Genomic DNA, 17115 nt, shown 5'->3' on the forward strand with positions numbered 1-17115 from the left:
TAGAATCAATTGTGAAATACATTTATGAGAAAATTAGGAAACAAATAGATGATTACAAGGGACTGAGTTCACTAAAAACAAAGTATGTCACATTAAAATTTTTACTTTTGGGGCTGGGGTTGTGGCTCAGCAGTACAGCGCGTGCCTAGCACCAGTGAGAGCTGGTTTGATCCTCAGCACCACATAAAAAATAAATAAAATAAAGGTATTGTGTCCGACTACAACTAAAAAAATATTTTTTAAAAAAAAATTTTACTTTTTTTTTTTTTTTTTAGTAGTGGGGATTGAACTCAGGGGCACTCAACCCCTAAGCTATATTCCTGACCCATTTTGTGTTTTATTTAGAGGTAGAGTCTCACTGAGTTTTTTAGCACCTTGCTTATTGCTGAGGCTGACTTTGAACCCATGATTCTCCTGCCTCAGCCTCCCAAGCCGCTGGGATTACAGGTGTGAGTCACCATGTCCAGCTAAATTTTTGCCATTTTTAATTAAGCCACTAGTCTTACAAATCTAGGAAATTATATAAAAATGCCTGATTTGGGAAAATTATTAGACAGATTTTCTCATGGAATCCTTGAGACCAAATTTCAAAAATTTGTATTGTAGAGAAAAACCACAACTTGTTGAATATTTGTAAATATTGTAAATAGTCTTGAAAATTTGCTTATAAAAAGAATTATAGGAGATGTTACAAAGCTAAAACATTAAATTAACGGTAGAGACCAAAAATCAGTACTCAAGGGCTGGGGATGCGGCTCAAGCGGTAGCACGCTCGCCTGGCATGCGGGTTCTATCCTCAGCACCACATACAAACAAAATCAGTACTCAAAAGATAATATGTCAATAATGAGAATATGACATTTAAGTACCATAAATATAAAGTGCTGAGTCCATAAAATGAATTGTGCAGGTACAACTCTAAGTTGGCCCAGCTTAAAAATAACACCCATGAAAAGAATTAATTTTTTTTCTTAGAGAAAATACAAACTAAATGTGTGATAACTTGTGGAAAAATATCATAAGACATAGTCTTACTTTCTTAATCCCGCACTGGCCAAATCTAGAGGATCTTATTCAGCTGTTGTATAAAACACACCACAATGTATTGGAAAGGAAGGCCACAGAGCTTAACAGAGAGGAGTTCTGCTGGTGACAAGAAACATGTACTCAATGCCATCACTTGGAGGGCGTAGATGTATGCTTGGCTACAACAACCAGGCAGCTCCAAGAACAATTAGTGGAAGATACAGGAAAAATAGGAACAAAACCTTATAAAGAAAAAAATTTTAATAATCTTGGGGCTCTCCAGGAGGCTGCCCAGTAGATAATGAATGAGCTCCCTATCCTTACATGTGATTCTCAGACTTCTCCTTTGGAAGGGAGGTGAAATTAAGTGAGATTCTTTACATTTCCAGCTTCAAGGTTGGAAGTCCTATTATCAGGCTTTTACTTTATAAGATTAAGCTAAAATTATCTGGAAGCTTGCTAGTGAATGATGATGCATCAGCAATTAGACTCCCAAGAAATCTACAAGTGGCTCTGTGATGTGTTGGGAGCAGGACTGGGAGGGAGCGAGGTCCTTACTTGTAGTGTTTGACAATTCCTGTGATATAAATACTCCTACTGTGGGCAAATTTTAATGTATCCAGTTTAACAATCAGCTTAGAAATTTCCCAAAAATTTAACACAGCTCTCACAAACCAGTATAAGCCAGCTCCCATACAGCACCGTTGGTGTATCGTTTAGCTATCAGAACATGGTGTCGATGAGATAGCATCAACCCATCAATCAAAGGTTTGTTGTTTATTTGTTGTATGTTTGCTATGAATTGCATACTCGGAAATGTATTAACGTATGACATGGTCTTTTCCTTCAAAAACTTAAGGTCAATGGGGAAGGGGATGGGGGGTAAAAATAAACACACTTTAGAAAAAATAAGATATTCTTGGATGTGGAGCATCCCTACTGTAGAGGTCTTTGCTAATGGAGCTCAGAAAGCAGTACAGGGACAAGAGTTAGTGTTTGTTGAGCATTGAAGTGTTCCAGATGATGTGTGAAATACCTCTTCTTCTATCTCAAGAAAAAGATCTATGTGAGGTAGCCACTGTGCCCTTTGTATGGATGAGGAACCAGAGGTCAAAAATATCAAGACATAGACCTGAAGCCACAGGACAGGCAGGCAGCGCAAGTCCATCTGAAGCTGCAGATGAAGTTCCTGCCTCTATTCTCTCTTATGCCTTATCAAGAAAGAAGAAAGTTGAGACCGAAGCTTTTCTGAAAGGGCAGGAAAAAAGTAAATATCTGCTTTTAAGGTCTTAAAAGGGAGGAACTAGGGGATGAAATTGAACAAATTATGTCATGTGCATGTATGAATATGTAACAAGGACGCCCATTATTATGTACGATTGTAATGCACCAGTAAAAAAAAATGACTTTTAAATAACTAATTTCTTTCACATTTCAAGAATTGTCTGTTTAGTTCACTTGCACATTTATTGATAGAGTTGCTTGGTTCTTTTGGTGGTAGGTTTTTTTGTTCTTTATGTTTTCCAGTTATTAATCATTGGTCAGAAGAGTAGCTGGCAAAGATTTTCTCTCATTCTATAAGTTCTCTCTTATTTTCTTCTGATTGTTTTCTTTGCTGTGCAGAAGATTTAATTTGATGCCATCGTATTTATTAATTATTGCTATTATTTCTTGAACTTTAGGGGGTCTTATTGAGGAAGTCATTGTGCCTATATGTTGGAATTTTGACCCTGTTTTCTTCTAAATTTTGCAAAGTTCCTAAAATGTATGAAAAAGTGTTCAACATTTTTAACAATCAGGGAAATGCAAATTAAAAACCTCACTGAGATTTCCTCTCACTCCCATTAGAATGGCAATCATCAAGAATACAAATAACTATAAATGCTGGAGAGGAAGGATGTGTGGGGGGGGAAACACTTGTACACTGTCAGGGAGATTGTAAATTAGTACAACCATCGTGGAAATCAGTATGGAGGTTCCTCAAAAGACTAGGAATGGAACCATCATATGATCCAGCTATACCACTCCTTGGTATTAATCCTAAAAAATTAAAGTCAACATACTATAGTGATAAATGCACACCCATGTTCGTAGCAGCACAATTCACAATAGCCAAATTATGAAATCAGCCTAGGTATTCTTCAGCAGAGGAATGGATAGAAAAAATGTGGCATATATACAAATTGAGTTTTATTCAATTATAAAGAAGAACAAAATTATGTCATTTGTAGGAAAATAGATAGAACTTAAGAACATTTTTTAAGCAAAATAAGTCAGGCACAGAAAATTAGGAGTCATGTGTTTTCTCTCCTATGTGGAAGCTAGAGAGAAAAGATGGGGGGAAAGCAGGTGGAATTCATGAAAATAGAAGGGAGATCAGTAGGGCTGAAGAAGGGGACTAGGGAAAGTGAGGAGGGGAGGCATGGGGTACTGAAATCGACCAAATTGGGTTGTGTGCATCTATGAATACGTTGCAATGTACCCCATGAATATGTAAAATTGAAATGCACCAAAATTTTTTATAAAACCACAGGTCTACAAAGTCAAGGAATAGTCCCTGGTGCTGTTGACTTGGACAGCTTCTCTGATGACAGTGTCACTTTTGAGCCGTAGCTAATTCAGAAAGCTGGGCAAAACAACAGCAGCAGGTTTGTGCCCCAAACCCTGCACATCTCCACGAAAGTGCTTCTGACTGCCACTCTAGCAAACTGACTTGGATGCAGGTTTTTAGATTTTTTTTTAAATTCCAGCAGTGTGAGTTAGGGAAGTGAACAGCTGAGTCTCAGTTTCTTCTTTGGGGAAGTGTAAAGGAATGCTGTCTAATTCACACTTTGTTGAAAAGATTAAATGTGTTAATTTCACAAAACACCTAGCACAATTCCTAGCATCCAATAAATATTCAAATCCCTTCCTGTCACATGTGTGCATGGTTGTCTCCATAGCTGGACAGTCTTATGCATCACTGTGTCCCCGATAATTAGCATAGTACCTAGCAAAGAGCAGGGGCAAGCCCTTTTTTAGTTTCAGTGCTGATTCATTACTTTAGGCTCAAAAATATTTTTTGCATTAAACAAAACAAGCATATATGCACCTATGTAAATCCATTATAGGGTCAAGAAGTTAGCATATGCTTTTCTCATGGCTGGTCTCTTCATGCAGACAAAGGAGAGCCAGCTCTCAGTCAAGGCATCCTGACAGTCGGCTCACCTATCTGCAAGGTGCCTTAATCTGTTTACAGTAGCTCCCTTACTGTGTGGGATACATTCTAAGACCTCAGTTAATGCCTGAAACTGTGGATAATACAGAACTGTGTATGTGTATGTATATATTTATGTTATTTTATATATTTATATAGATAGATGTTTTTCCTGTGCATGCATATGATAAAATTTCATTTATAAGTCAGGTATAATAAGAGATTAATAGTAAAATAGAATGGTTGTATCACTATATTGTAATAAAAAATTATATGTACATGGTCTCTGTTTTGCTCTCTTAATCTTTTTTTTTTTTTTTTTTTTTTGGTACAGGGATTGAACCTAGTGGTACTTAACCACGGAGCCATATCCCCAGCCCTTTTTATATTTTATTTAAAGACAGAATCTCACAAAGTTACTTAGGGCCTTGTTAAATTACTGAGGCTGGCTTTGAACTTGTGATCCTCCTGCCTCAGCCTCCTGAGTCACTGGGATTACATCTTCCTCTCAATCTTATTATACTTCACTCACCCTTCCTGGGGTGATGTGAGATGGTTCAATACCCACATGATAAGGGAGAGTGAAGTGATTTGTGTCCCATTGTGATGTAGCATTAGGCTACTGTGGGATCTTCTGACAATACATTCAGAAGGAAGACGGTGGAGCCAAGATGACGCTGGCTGACCATGGATAATTGAAACAGCACAAAGTAGATAAGGGGGAACCTATATATTCACTTCAGCAAGATCTCACCTTTCAGCCATGGGTGTTTTTATTTAGTGACGTGTTTGTCCCATTGCACCAGCAAAGGATAGCTGTGAGTGGAGTTGTCATGAGGGATTCAGGGAAGAGTGTCAGGCTGGGTGCTTGCGCTCAAGTACCGTGGCATCTGGAAGCAAGTCCAATCAAGGAAATCAGTGATGAAACCAGTGATGGGGAGGTCCTCTGATCTCTATGAATAGCCTTGTTTCCATCACTACAGCCTGGAAGATAGACCAGTGATTGCACGAACAGGGGTGTGTCTTGACATCAGGGTCAACACTGTGCAGAGAGCTCCATGAGTATTGTGCAAAGGCCCCCAAGTGTGTTAATGCACCCTTTCCGGGAACTCATCTCCCCAGTCCAGCGCTGCTTACCTCTCCCCAGTCCAGCGCTGCTTACCAGAGGCGCTCCCCATGTGTGTGCCTCAAGAACCCACTATGAAATCCACCTATGCGCTTTCTATGGGATCTGGCTCTGATTTTAGCAGTAAGCACAAGCTGTCATCTGGTTTTCATTAAATTCCATAAGTAAGAGAGTAATTCATACTCCAAAATGTTACAGTCCTACTATTTACATAGTGAGACACTAATTGAAAACTGTTTTGTTCCTTTCTGCTTTTCTTTATTTTGCAAATTTTCTTTAATGAGCATGGAGCTCTTTTATATTTAAAAAAAAATACAAAGACTAGTTCATGGTAGAAACAGAAGCATAGGCACAGAAACTTCTACTGCTAGGGACTTTGAGAACAGTACTCCTAGCAGCTGTGATGATCAGAGTCACCCTGCTGGGGTGTGCCCACATTCTTTTGAGACCATCAGTCAAAATGGAAAATGATTCCTATAACTAGAAGGATGATTTGTTGATTGAATTTCCAAGTACCAACCCTAGTTTGAGTTTTAGGGTAAGTGCTTAGAAAATTATGATTTTTCAAAAGTTGGGCTTCCTCAGCATGGGATGACAACGTATATGACAACTCTTTGTCCATTCATTTATTAGGCATTCACTGTGTGTCAGGCACTATGCTGGGCACTGAAAATCCAAAGATCACTTGTGTCTTCACTAGAGCTAGGAAGGTAGATATTACAACAATATTGCTATACTTGGGGGATGAGTCATGTACAAGTGGGAGAGTCTTCAAGAGCATGTTTCACAGAGGCAGGACATTTCAACTGTGGTCACTTTGGAGTGGGAATTTGCTAAGCAGACTTGAAGCAGTGGGATGGCAAAGAAGTGGGTATAAAGGGAGCCCAACAGAGGGGAAAGTCTATGTGAAAGCAAGAATTTTAAGCTGGCTGATCTGTGGGATTGTCAGAATCCGGGGACCATAGAAGTTTCTCAAAGATAAAACTGTTCTTATCCCAAATAAGAAAGTAGACTAATAGGTCACGATGAGCCCCAGTTCCATCAAACTCCTATTAGCCCTGCCATGTGTCCAGTATAAGTACAGGGATGAGAAAGAAAATATGATATCAGTGCAGAATCCCTTGATGATCCGTGAGTTGTCTTCCTGCCTTTTGGTGAATACAAATTAAACTCTGAAGCTGCCCATTCAAGAATGAGAAATTGTGTATTAGGGTTAGCATAATAAATAATTCTGTTTTATATAACCTACTAGAGATCCTGGAATGGTTTTTTTTTTCCCCCCCCAAAGAAATTATGAGCTGGGTTCTGCCCTGCCACTTAGATAGATGGGAACGGGAAGAGGGCTGGTTCCGCCACCAGTGCTTGCTTGTGTCAGGGCAAGAAATAAAAATAATTGTAAGGTAATTTTAATCTTTACTGAACTCTCTTGAAGCATATCAAAGGGAATCCCAAATGCACAGCAAAACATCTTAAAATTGCCTTTCACTACCTCTCTCAAGTCATATATATCACACATTTATGGCTCCCCTCCTCCTGATTTCTCTCCTCCCTCTTTCTCTTTTCCTCTCAAACTCTCATCAGCCCAACTACAAGAGCACTTGTCTTCTCACCCCAGCTCCCTTCCCCCCTTCCTGGATTTATTCTTCCTGTGGCTGGTAGCACTCTCTTCCCTTCTAAAGTAAATCAACTTCACCTCTCCGGCCCCCTACTCCAGTCACCATCTCAGTAGTTTTATATTTGTGGCAGAAGTTTAATAGGTAGAATGGGGGGAGGCTTTGCAGGGTCTAGAATACCCAGGAGAAAGATTTGTTTTCCTTGTCATCTGAGCAGCAAGCATTTTCAGCCCCTGCTGTTAAAGTTTCTTTCTGGTGGCTTCTATATTTTAGACCATGCCTCCCCTAAAAACATACCATAGAAGCTAAATATGAAAAGATCTTCCTAAGTTGTTTTTTTTTTTTAAGTTTTTCCCTTTTATTCATAGCAAAGCTGAGTCTGGGTTCCTTACTCACCCAAGGTGGTCAACTCGGAGAATGCTACTTGTGTTTAATGTGTCATCTCCTTGCCAGCTCCTCTAGGGAAAGACCCAGGCCAAGACTCTAGTTGAGCACAAGCACTGTCCCTGGAAAACAGAATGCGCTCGTTCATTGGTATGTTTAGAATTTGTTGAAGTGAGTTTAAATGTGAGAAAAATATTTTTTGCCCTTTTTGGGGGGGTGGGGGGTGGGGTACCATGGATTGAACCCAGGGGTGCTTAACCAATGAGCTACATCTTCAGCCCTTTTTATTTTTTATTTTGAGACAAGGTCCCACCAAGTTGCTTAGGGTCTCGCTAAGTGGCTGAGGTTGGCTTAGAACTTGCAATCCTCCTGTCTCAGCCACTCGAGTTGCTGGGATTGCAGGCGTTTACTACCACACCTGACAGAGGATAAACTTGCAAATAATCTCTGAGTCCTTGGAACCAAGTGTCATTGAAGTCATGAAATATGGAGCACCCACAACTGCTTTTCACCCTGACTCAAGCCACCATACAAATGGGTGGGTTGGGAAGCAATCTCCCCTTCACTGGTTTTGCTCCAATATCTATCTTGAAAGCCAAGAACCTCTGGGTATAGAGAAAGCCATAAATTTCCTTTGCTTTGAGGAAAGTGACCAGATGCAAATTTTCAGACCCAAGTCTGAGCCCCTTCTGGCATTTGAAGAGTTAATCTGCTGCCACCTAGTGGCTCTCAGCCAATTTGCAGGAACCCCAGCTCATATCAGAGAGATGAAGGTGACAGTGGAGGTGGGGTGCCAGGTCCTGGAGGGGCTGCCTTCCCATCCCAGAGGAGTTAGGAGTGTTGGCTCTTTTGTAAACATTCTCTCTCTCTCTCTCTCTCTCTCTCTCTCTCTCTCTCTCTCTCTCTCTCTCTCTCTCTCTCTCTCTGTCTTTCTTCTTTCTCTCGCCTGCTCACCCCTCATCCCCTGTCTCCCCCTCTCCCTCTCTCAGGCAACTGGGGCCTGTTTCCTGTAGACCTGAGGCAAAGCAGTAGTGCAGGCTGGGATTTCTTCTTGCAAGTTTTCCACTGTGGGGTGCCGCAACAGCTGTGACCCTTTCTTGATTTTGATGTAGACTTCAAGGGCACCGTCCCCAGCGGGGGTGAACATTTTTACCTCAGGAGCCTATTCACATTGGTAGCCTTGGCAGGGAAAGTTCCAGAAGCTTTGATTACACAAATACCTCTGCTAGGTACAGGCCCCGTCTTGGCAACCTGGGGAGAGAGAATGTGCACGTGGGCTGATTAAACCAAACGACCCGTTTCCTTTGCTGGGACTGGGGGCTGGGGGTCTTCAGCTTGGAAATGATTTTTTTCCTTGGCTGTGTTGCCTGGAAACTTTGAGGGTTTAATTAAGACTGGGGAGGGTTTTGGCTTCTGCAGCTGCCTCTGCTCTTCCCCAGGGTCTTAGAGTGAGAGAAAAAGAGACACAGAGAGAGAGTGTGTGTGTCCCCTGCCGTGCAGGCCAAAGCCGTCTGGAAAAGTGAATTGTGTACTGAAGCAGATGTGACTCTTTTTATTTCAATTGATTTCACTTAATAACTTTTAACCTTCTGAACCACAGCGAGGCTGCGTGTGGTTTATGTGTCACGTACTGGAGTCTGGACAACTGAGTGGAAGTGGTAACTATTATCCTCCTGCCCCTCCCTCCAGGGCTGTCTCTGGAAAGTTTTCTAAACATTCCCAAGCAAATCCAGGAAAGGCTGCCCTCAGTTAGTGTCCCCCTGACTCCAAGTTGCAAAGGAGAAGTAGGACAGAGTCTGGCCTGCCCCCAGAACAGCTATTCTATTTGGTTAGGGAAAAATCAGAGCCAACAAATTAAAATGCAGTATTTTTAATTTTTATTAACTTCAATATCCTTTATTAATCCTCAACATGACCAATTCGTTGCTCTCCTATTTGGAGATTTGGCAAGATTGAGGAAGAAGAAATTTCTTTTCTGTATTTCTTTGGTATATTTACATGTTTGTTTTTATTTGTTTTTTTAAACTACAAATCATACAGATAAATATGTTCTGGTTGTAAAGAAATACAGAAGCATGATCCCTCTTGCTCAAAGGCAGATTTTTTTCCAGCTAGGGTCAGGGTGGATCTTCACACATTTTGGCTTGGCCCTCTTTTTCCTTCCTCCCTCTTCTTGATTTCTTCCCTTCCTCAACCCTTCAAGGAATGGTCACAGCAAAACTCTTCCCCATGTGGAGCTCATAGAAATGAACCACCACATACCAAGTGTACTAGTTTCCTAAGGCTGCCTTAGCAAAGTACCACAAACTAGACATCTTGGACAACAGAGGTGGAAGGTGGAAATCCAAGATGGTGGTGTTAGCAGGGTTAGTTCCTTCTGAGGCCTGTGAGGGGAGACTGTTTCATGCTTTCTCTAGGGCACAAGGGCCCCGTCCCCAGTGGGGGTGAACATTTTTACTTCAGGAGCCTATTCACATTGGTTTTCTGAAAATCTCTGGTGTTCCTTCACTTGTAGGTACATAAGCCCCATCCCGGCCCTCAGTTTCACATGGCATTTATCCTGTGTGTCTTTTTCTCTGGGGCCAAATGTCCCCTTTTTATAAGAGCTCATCCAAAGACTTTGTTTTTATTTAATTACCTCTATAAAGACCTTGTCTCCAAAAAAACATCACATTCTGAAGTAGTTGGGTTAGATCTTCAACATTATTGGGAGGAGAAAATCGAGGTCTTAACACAGTAAAAAGATAGCTCTGTGCACTTGGTACTGTGGTAGCACTCAGGAGTACAAAAAATTTAAAAAGCGAATGATAGGATATATTGGATGGCTCTAATAACATAATTCCTTTTTTTTTCTTTTTAGATTGTGTTCATTTTTATTAACATTTTACATACCCATATACTTATAGTTGTTTTACAAGGCTTATTATGAAAAAGAGAGTACACAGGCTGCTTAGTGAGCCTACTGCATACCCTCTAAGGCAGTTGCTTTCAACTCCCCTAATTCTGGTTAATATTTAATTTAAGTTTCTAAATATCAGTTTCATGTTGCTATACGATGTTTCAATTATAGACATTGTCTATGGCTTCTCAACATGAAAGATGGGGAAGTGCCCAATGTTTGCCTCTCGTAACTATGTACACGTTGCCGGTGACTGTCACAGGGGACAGCAAGGGTATCTTCTCTTTCCTGCATAACATTTTTCCCACTTGGAGTGAGTTATTGGCTTGTTTTTCTCTTGATTTGTTTTTAATGTGCTTGTCACTGATCAAATCCAAGGCTTGGTCCTAGCTGTGTAAGTTTCTCAATTCATTCAGACACACCCACTCCAATTTGGCACTGAAGAGGAAATGACTCTCCTGTTTCCTAGGGAACCCTCCTCAGTTGCAACTTTGCCTCTTGGGTTGGTCAGCTGTCCAGTGGAGATCTTTATACTTTAAAGATATACAGTAGTCCCTCCCATAAGAAGTCTTATTGCAGTCTAAAAATATTAAATGAAAAATTCCCAAAATAAGCAATTCCAAAGATGTCAGTTGTGCACCATGAGTCACATGATAAGATCTCATGCCATCCTGACCCATCCTGCCCAGGATGTGAGTCCTCCCTTGGTCTAGCATGTTCAGGCCATGTTCACTACTTCTCCATTAGTCAGCTGTCATCATACCAGGACTGTCATGAATCAAAGTGCTTGTGTTCTAGTGACCCTTGTTTTACTCACTAATGGCCCTAAAACAGAGAGTTGTGATGTTGGCAACTTGGAAATGCCAAAGAGAAGCCATAAAGTGTTTCCTTTCCACAAAAGGGTGAAAGTATAAGAAGATATTTGGAGAGAGAGAGAGAACAAGAGCAGTCACATAACTTTTATTATAGTATATTGTTACAATGGTTCAATCTTTTATTGTTTATTGCTCTTAATCTTTTACTATGCCTAACTCATAAGTTAAACTTCATCATAGGTACACAGGTATAGGAGAAAACAGTACACATAGGGTTGAGTTCTATCCATGGTTTCAGGCTTCCATGAGAGGTCTTGGATCACAGCCCCCTGGATAATGGGGGTCTATCTGCTGGCTGTTCTGTTCTGGGAGCAGAATGTGAGAAGGAGGCTGAAGCCCAAACATGTAAGCAGTCCATCAATATATGTCTGTAATCCCTCTGCCTTCAGAACAGCATCCTCCCATACCCCAACTCTCCCTGGCATCTCCAATTCAGAAAACCCTGGTCACTATTTCCAAAACATAATTCTCTTCTGTCATTTATTGCAGTGGAGAAAAAGGAGTCGCATGGATGGGTGGCATGGATGGGGGGTATACCTGCTCCTAAGACCCCTACCATTCCCCTTTTTCAGCCTTCTCTTCACTCTCAACTTCTGAGGTCCCGGCCACCAGATCCTGAGCTTTTCATTGCTCCAAATGTCAACTGAGTTGCTTTTGGAGTCTCCACACTGCAGGCTCAGCATGAAACCTTATTGGGGCTGTTAGGCCAGTCACCAATCTTTCACAATACTTCAACTCCAAGGTTTTTGCTGTTTTCTCCTGTTCTCTTTGTTTTTTGCGTAAGTGAGTCTTCGGAAAAAGGAGAACTAAATGCACGTGTCCAATTTTCAGCTTCAACTCTAAAGCCATTCCTGAATAATCAGCATGTCCTGAAAACATTCTCCAATTCCAAAGGAGTCATCTTATTCTTTGCCTATCTGGAAGTGGAGGGTGAGTTTATGGATAAGAGAGGCCCTTCTGAGATCCTGCCACTTGTAACAACATGGCAGAAACCAGAGGACATTAGTAAAATAAGCCAGACACAGGAAGAAAAAGTCTCACTTACATGTGCAATCTAAAAAAGTCAAATATATAGAAACAGAGAGTGGAAGAGTGGTTACTGAATGTGGAGAGAGGGAGGAAGTGAGGAAGCACAGGTCAAAGGGTAAAAACTTGCAGTTATATAGGATAAGTCCAGAGAGGTAACAAACAGTATGAAAATTAGAGTTAATAATATTATGTTGCAAATTGGAAATTGAGTAGGGGCTGTTTCAGGTTTTCTTACCACCAAAACCAAAACAAACAACAACAAAAGGTTAACTATGTGAGGAGATGGATATGTTAACTTATATAGTAATCATTTCTTTTTAGGAGTTTCAGTTTGGGGGATGTGTTTTAAATTTTTCTTTCTTTCTTTCTTTTTCTTTTTTCTTTCTTTTTTTTTTATGTGTGTGTTTATTTGTTTGTGCCAGGGATTGAGCCCGGGGACACTTTACCATTGAGCTATATTCCCAGCCCTTTGTATTTTTTATTTTGAGACTAAGTCTCTCTAAGTTGCTGAGGGTCTTGCTAAATTGCTGAGGCTGGTCTCAAATTTGTGGTCCTTTTCTCCTTAGTCTCCCAAGTCTCTGGGATCACAGGCATGTCACTGCACCCAGCTGTAGTCATCATTTCAACGTGTATATGTACATAAAACAACATGCTGTACCCTTAAAAAAATAATTAATTAAAAAAAATCTAAATATATATATATATATATATATATATATATATATATATATATATACAGTAAAGAAAAGGACCATCAATATGTTTTATTTGCTATGTGAACATAACCACACACTTTTATGCACACACCCACCTGCACACAGCTAACTTAGGCTGAATAGTTGGATTCACCAGTCAGATACTTATTTTGTTCTCCCTGTAATTCTCTTAGGCCCCCGCCCCAATTCATTCTTGAGAATACAGCCAATGTGTTCCCTTTAAAATGTAAATGCAATTATGTATCACTCTCCTTCTTGAAAGCCTTCAAGGTCTTCTCTTCACTTTTCAAATCAAAGTCAAAACTCTATATCCCTGTCCTGTAAGTCCCCTCACAGTCTGGGCCACTGCTGCCTGCCCAGCCTCATGTTAGTCTCCCTGTTCCTGGCTCAGCTTTGGCTATTTCTTAGTCCCATTAGGCCCTTGCACATGCTCTGTTCCCCACCTGAAAAGCTCTCTGCCCTTAGCCTCCCATACACTGAATTAAACTCTGCATTTCACATTCCCTTGGTCCCAATGTTTTTGCTTTGAAACCACTTAAGTTACCTGACCAGGCTGGACTGGAAGCATCCATCATCAGCACAGTGACTCCTTCTGTCTTGTTTGCATTATAACCTTGTACCTAGCACCAGACATGGTGCACAGGAGAGAGTCAAATACTTATTTAATGAGATATACTTTTCCCTTAGATTTTTCCAGTCTTTGCTCTCTACAGGTCTAATAGGAGAAACTACTAACTAAAAATTAAGAGTTTTGATCTTGAAAAGATGCTCATAATTCTCCTTCTGGAAAACCAGGTATGGTACCTCTCTTTCCATCTCCTCTGTGGGAGACAGCATAGGGTGTCTCAGGACTTGGGAGCCAGTAACCAGATGTCTCTCAGCTCATTCTGCTGGCTCTTAAAGCAGAAAATCCCTCAAGATTGTGAAGAAAAATAGGAAGACTTAATTTTTATTTTTCACGGGCAATTGGGGAAGTTGAATGTAGTGATAAAGTTAGCAGGTCATATGTGGAGTCTCATAAAATAAAATGAACAGAGGTCTCTGTTATAGAATTACAATTGCAGTAAGACATGTAAAGGTCACCCCAGATTCTTTCCTCATTGCTTTTTTATTGCATGAAAAAAAAATGCAAAAATGGGGGCTTGTGTATGAAAATTGGAAGTTTGAAACTGAAGCTATTTGTTTCCTCATTTGTAAAATGAGAAGGTTGAACTAAAAGTCCTCTTAAGACTGCTTTAAAACTTAATGACCTTACTCTATGACTCTTTCTATAAGAGTTGTTCACGAGAATTCTGGGTTTCTGAAAATACATTGTTCTGGAGGAAATCAAAGTTTTATTACAGTGTTTTTTAAAAAATATAAACACATTTGTGAATTTGGCAAGGAATCAAGTGAAGAATACTGTGGATTTGAGATCTGCCGACAATGGTACAATTCTAAAGAGTTCAACAGCCACCATTTTAATACTCAGCATTGAACTTCATAAGAACTAGATGGACTGAAATCTTCAGTAGCAATTTTGGAATTTTGAGTTTTACACAGGAGCAAAATTAAATAATTGCTGCCTAAATGAAAATAATTAAATTTAACTAGATTTAAAGATAAGCAAACAATAAAATGCTTGTGTGATATTTTGTATTACTACTTAGAAAGTAATTACGACCTCCTCTTCCCACCACAGGACTTCATCTCCCTCCCCTGTTGATGTTGGGTTTGGCCAAGCAGCTTGCTTTGGTCAATGAAATATTTGTGGATATGACATTTGCCCTAAAAATGCTTGCCTGGTTAATCTTCATTCTTGTGCACTGATGACCTGCCATGAGATACACATGCCCTGGGTAGCTACTATCCCTTTAGCCTGGACTCCAACATTTAAAAAGAAAAAAGAGAAACGAAAAGAAACACAGAGCCTCCTAGGAGAGCTCAGCCAAATTCAGTCAAATCAGTTGATCTGCAGACCTTTAAGCATGAGAATAATGTTTGTTGTTTTAAGCTACTGACTCTTGAAGTAGTTAGAACACAATGTGATTATGGGGGAAAACTGACTAATGCAAAATACAATATGGGCTTTCGTGAGCTGGCCAACAGTTAAGAATTTTGGCATAACTTGTTTTGAATCTCACTTCTGTTACATACTAAAGGTAAAATGTATATAACTTAAACCTCTCTGAGATTCAATGCCTTCATTTGCCAAGTTGGAACCATTATGGTATCTATCTCATAGCACTGTTATGTGGACCAAATGATATAATATACATCAAACAGCTAAGAGAATCCCTGGCACACAGTGAGGATCCCATAAATGTTATTAGTAACAATAATAATAATTGTCTTTTCTATATAATGAATCTTATTTTCCTCTTAACCTACATTACAAAACTGGATATAAGAGTATTCTGAGAAAATTAAAGAGTAAGAAGCACCAAAAATCTGTTTTCCTGCCCAGACAATAACTATATGGCAGAGTCCGTCTGATCCAGCTATTTTGAAGCTCTAAAGTTTAATAAAGGCTTGCAACTTCCAGGAGAAGGCATGGAGGATAAATTATAGTTAATTTCTTCAACTTTAGCTCTCTGACCAGAATTAACTACCCATCATTCTTCTCAAACCTCATAGCAGATGCCTATGTGAGCATTTCTGGAGCAGCTTGCTCCAGAACCAGGGTGGGCAAAAACTACCTCCAAATATCATAGATCTATTCTCTGCTAACTGATGGCTACTTCTGACCATAGAGTTCCAGACAAAGCAGCTAAAAGCCATTACTGTCACATCACTTTATACTGTGGCAAGCCCCTCTTCCCCCAACTGATTTCTGGGGGCTGAAAGAGGTAGTTCCCTTGATCCCCTTTCATTTTCCTCTTTTATTCCTTTAGGTAACCAGACACTAAAAATCAGAACATTCAAAGGCAATTGCACCTACAGGGAAAATTAGAAAGTGACTGTGTGTGCCCAGGGAAAGTTACAATTTTCAAAAAGAGCTTAACTTTATACCTTAGATTGATCCTTGGCACAGAGAAAGCCTACAAAAAGAAAAAGGAAAGAAAGAAAAAGAGAAAAGAAAATGATTTCCTGAGTTAAATTATTTGGTACAGGTGTCCAGTTTTTGATTAAAAAAAATCACCAAGCATATAAAGAAACAAGGAAAGGTGACACATTCTAAGAAAAAAATAAACAAATCAACTGAAACTATTCCTGAAAATGAACTGTTGGCAGGTCTATTAGACAGAAATTTTAAAATAATTTTCTCAGAGATACTCAAAAAACTAAAAGAAGAAGTCAAGAAAACAATGTCTGAACAAAATGGAAATATCTCTATAAACAAATAAAATCTTAAAAAAAAAAACCAACAGAAATTCTGGAGCTGAAAAGTACAGTAATTGAAATAAAAAATTCACTAGAGGAATTCATTCCAAAGCAGATTTGAGCCGGCAGAAGAACCAGTAAACTTGAAGATAGGACAATAGAAGTTATTACAGAATTTAAAAAGCTAGAGGTAAATGAATAGGTATGCATTACCAAAGTACTAGAAGGAGAAGAAGAATGAGAGGGATGGAGAGACTATTTGAAGAAATATAGCTGGAAACATCCCAAATTTGATAAAATATATTAATATAAACAGTCAAGAAGTTCAATGAACTCCAAATAAGATGACCTCAAAGAGACACAGTATAATAAAAAAAAAAATTTAAGAGAAAGAAAGAATCTTGAAAAAACATTAAGAAGTGACTTATACATGGGAATTCAATAATATGATCTGTAGATTCCTTATCATCAACGTAGGTGGCCTAAAGTCTATGGGCCAATATATTCAAAGTGCAGAAAGAAAAAAATTGTCAACCAAGAATCCTATATTCAGCAAAACTATTCTTCAAAAGTGAGAGAAAACATTGCTAAATAAACAAAAATCAACGGAGTATGTCATCATTAGACCTGTTCTGCAAGAAAAGCTCACAGGAGTCCTGCAGGGTAAAATGAAAGGATATGGAACAGTCATTTGAAGTCATATGAAGAAACAAAGTTACAAATTAAGGTAAATATTTGGGAAAGTAATGATTTATAACTCCACTATTTTCCATATTATTTAAGAGACTAGTGTATTTTTTAAGAGTTAGTTCAAAAGTAGTGTTATTGTAACTTTAGTTTATAACTCCACATTTTCTTTCCTATATAACTTAAGATATAATTCATTTAAAAGAATCATTAGCTTATTTGGAGGCATACAATATGTAAAGATGTAATTCTTTGACATCA

At 39.3% G+C, this 17115-nt stretch overlaps 1 protein-coding gene across 11 annotated transcripts in view; it reads right to left on the minus strand.

The window, feature by feature from the left end:
* Positions 1–17115, minus strand: part of Tm2d1 (TM2 domain containing 1) — a 206076-nt gene that overhangs the window by 56310 nt on the left and 132651 nt on the right. For 6 of the 11 annotated variants that reach the window (XR_013427839.1, XR_013427834.1, XR_013427837.1 and 3 more), the window contains exons 7-8: positions 8499–15884; positions 7358–7467 (exon numbers count right to left, since the gene is read on the minus strand). The exons of 1 other annotated variant lie outside the window; for it this stretch is intronic. The gene's annotated coding sequence lies outside the window, so the exon portion shown is untranslated. The remainder of the gene's footprint in view (positions 1–7357; positions 7468–8498; positions 15885–17115) is intronic. 4 more of the 11 variants (XR_013427841.1, XR_013427838.1, XR_013427840.1 and 1 more) reach the window with 4 other exon arrangements.

Source organism: Ictidomys tridecemlineatus, chromosome 11 (assembly GCF_052094955.1).
Source record: "Ictidomys tridecemlineatus isolate mIctTri1 chromosome 11, mIctTri1.hap1, whole genome shotgun sequence".
Classification (NCBI taxonomy): Eukaryota; Metazoa; Chordata; class Mammalia; order Rodentia; family Sciuridae; genus Ictidomys; species Ictidomys tridecemlineatus.